The sequence below is a fragment of the Colias eurytheme genome, chromosome 5 (assembly GCF_061535395.1).
Source record: "Colias eurytheme isolate Ceu_HAF_F1 chromosome 5, ilColEury1 Martin Lab GWU primary, whole genome shotgun sequence".
Taxonomy (NCBI): Eukaryota; Metazoa; Arthropoda; class Insecta; order Lepidoptera; family Pieridae; genus Colias; species Colias eurytheme.
This window is the reverse complement of record NC_142984.1, coordinates 8527810-8531511: the sequence shown is the minus strand read 5'-3', so window position 1 is coordinate 8531511 and position 3702 is coordinate 8527810.

The following is a 3702-nucleotide window of genomic DNA, read 5'->3' as shown; positions in this document are numbered from 1 at the left end:
GAATTGGTTTCACCGGACACATTTACATTATAAAGACTAATTAAAAAGTTTCATTTTTAAATGTCATAATTAATTCAGTTTCGATTTCATCGTGTCGATTGTCGATATTTAAAAAGTGTAAGTGTTGCTAGAGTTTAATCTTAAATTATTTAGTAAGTACCAAACGCCAACGCCAAAGCCTTCGATTATTTTCAATATTTAAATTTTAAATGATTGAAAGATCTTTCATTACACGTGTACTCTGTACAGTATACTTTTTATTTTAGTATGTGTATAAAACGTATACGTTTTACTTTAACATTTATTCTAAAAAAATATATTTTTATAAAATATATAATATTATATATAGAGGGTAAAATGGACAGATGGAAATATTTACGAATGTATTATGATTTTTTACGAAAAAAACCTACTACATAATATGTATTATAAGTAAATATTGAATGATTGCCTTGCTTGGTCATGGTTATTGTGAGCACAAAATTAATATGAAATAGTTTTATTTCGTTAAAACATATTACATATATACATTTTATTTCACATAAAATTTTTAACCTTCTGCATTTTGTGTGATGTGCTTTTACAATTTGCATAAATTACCAACAAAAAAAAACGAACATTTTACCTACTAAATCGAACCTCACGCTTTGTGAATATTATTTAGTATAATGCAGCTAAATTTGTATGGATATATTTTAGAAATCCATGTCACTGTGTCAATAGCAAATTGTGGTTTACTTTAAAAAATACAAACAAAATATTCATGTAATATTAAATATAGTACCTATTTTAGAATACGGAAAGGAAGGAAATATGAAGGATCTGTGCCCTTGCGTTACATAATCCATAGACATATTATTATAATCTTTAGAAATTAAATTAAATATTTTCTGTAATATTGGAAGAGACTAGTTTCCCACAAAACACGGGATCCTAGTGTGGGGACTAGTGTATCTTTATAAAGTGCCCATTATTATAATATGCAATTTTATTGGATTCAAAGTTTATTGTACATTATGTTATTAAAGCAAATAAACTTTTTTTTTAATTTTGTCAATATTTTTTGCAATTTCGCTCTTAATAGAGTCTAAGCTTGTATGAAATATCATGTAGGTATGTATTATTATTGATTATTGTATGTTTAAGGTGAATATATTATTAATTAAAAAAAAACAAACCTGCGAATGAATTATTTATTAAGAGAAATATGAATATTATCTATCTTTTGATTATCCGCTTAAACTTAGGTACCTAAGTATAGCTTAAACTTAAGTCTAAAACTTACATTACATATTTATATGATACATGAGATGCATATTTAATTTTATGCTAATTATTCTATGAACTTTCTACAACAGATTCGTTAAATATTAAAAAAAACATATATTTTGTACACTTACTTGCAAATTTTAATAATTCATAAGTCACAGCGCATCTAAATTAGCTGAATTGAATTCTAAATGAAATGATTTTATCAACTACTCAGAATTGATTGTATGAATTTTCTATAAATCTTTATTCTTATTAATTTTGTGTTTCTGAGATTAGTGCTTTAATTCTACATTATATAATATTTTACGTAATACTAGATTAAATTAGAAATTGGAGAGCTTTTATGTCAGAAATCTAAGAACATAAATATAAATAGAGAAAATTCGATATTACCACGATATTACATAATGTTTTCTTAATAAACTATCACATCGTTTAAAAAGCTATTTACCTATGCATTTCTCTATTTGCAACTAGCGTTCAAATTTCAGACACCTTTTTATTCAAATGTAAACTATTAACCCATTGAGCCCCGAACGGCCCGATCGGTCCACGACACAATAGATTTTCTATTGTGTCTGTGATTCCGAAGCCTGAATTATTAAAGCAAAAACTCATACATCATCATCATACATCATACAACAACTGCGAATTGTTTTGGTCAGTACATAATACTACAATATTACTATTGTTTTACTATTTTACAAGTTACTATTAACTTCTTAGTTGCAAAGAGTCACAAAAACCTCTTTTAGCTGAGCGAACATTTTTGGAAATGTGCCCGGTGTCAATGAAAAGTTAGGTTGATTCCATTCTAAACGAGTAAAACTAGTAGTTATAATAAAACGAGGTTTTGTTACATTGTCCCATTAAACTATTTTCGATTGTTATCAAAATCAAATGAAGCGGTTTGTAAGTAAAATATAAGTATGAACATGTAACTGGTTTAGACGCATCTCAAATTACATCTTATTCATACGAATTATAGGTCAGTAAAACGATAAAATTACTTTAAAATTTTCCGGACTTTTCATACATGTACATTTCCTAACTTAAGTCAATTTAAAAACACATGATTATATACTTCAGAATTCAGATTCAAGCGACTTTATATTGCCATAAATTTTGCATATTGTAATTATTAAAGCACTTAATTCATTATTTACCTACAGGCAGTTATAAGAAAAAGGCCTCCTTATTTTACGCTATTACGTTTGAGAGGTCTACGCTCTATATAACTAGGGTAAAATTACTACTAACGTATTAAACAGGTAACCTAGATTCCTGCAGATGATGATGAAATATGCTGGCTGATTACTAACATTAATTTTAACTTGAGTATTAAATAAGATCAGACTGACATCAGAGTATAGGTAACCACAACGTATAGTTACAAATTCCAAAGAAGATGAAGTTTAGAATAGAAGAAATATTACCTTATTGAATACTAATGTGAAAGAGTATCTCCACTGTGCAATAATATACTGCTCTATTTCATATTATACCTATCAAAACAATGCACTTAGGGTCAAATCAGGGATACATGTAACCTCTGACGTCTGTCTAAGAAATCATTGAAGGTTTCTTGTATACTGTTCCATATTCACCTCAGTTGAGTTCTGATGGCAAATTGTCAACAAAGACTAAAGCCATGTCCCGTCTTCACTTGTAAAGCCATTGTTGTAATGCTAATTTCGTTAACTGTATTTCGCACTCAAAGTACATTTCTCACTGTATCGTTTGGATGCAAATAGAAATTTCCAGTATTACAACATTAGCTTTTAATTTGTAGTGTAAGAACTTTTACTTGTTTTCGTGGTGTTGGTATCATTCTGTAATGTTATAGAATTTTGTTAAAAGAAGCTATTTCATGTAAACAATGTACCTACACAACAATTAAGTTAAAAATGCTGTATTTATCAACAAGCGTTTCAATTGCACAACTCTGGGTCAAAGCTAAACACTTTAAGTGTGCTTTAATCAAAGCTTCACTAAGCTTTTTAGCATGCATTTTTTTAAACTCTGGACTAAAATAAATGCGTCCATTTGCCCTAATCTCTATCTAAGCTTTATCCAAAAAGCCTTATTGTATAGAGCTTCATACTTCTAGCAAATTTACGATAATTCTCATTTGAGCATTCAGTGGCACAAAATGATTCATTTATTTCCTTCCGCAAAAACGAATACATAATATTAAAAGATAACTACAAGTCTCGGACATCACGCGATAAGCTTAGCGCTCAGGACTGGCCAGAGTTGAACCAATCGGGTAACCTTCAACGTTGACCCCTCGCTTCATTCATCACCGCCTTTAATTCCGACTCAATCAGTTCGTAAATTTGGTATGTATGTAGGCAGACTTTCTCCGGGTGAAATGGGTGTACGAGAGGGGAGCGACCTTGTTAGAGGGAGTCTGACACCTGCGCCAAC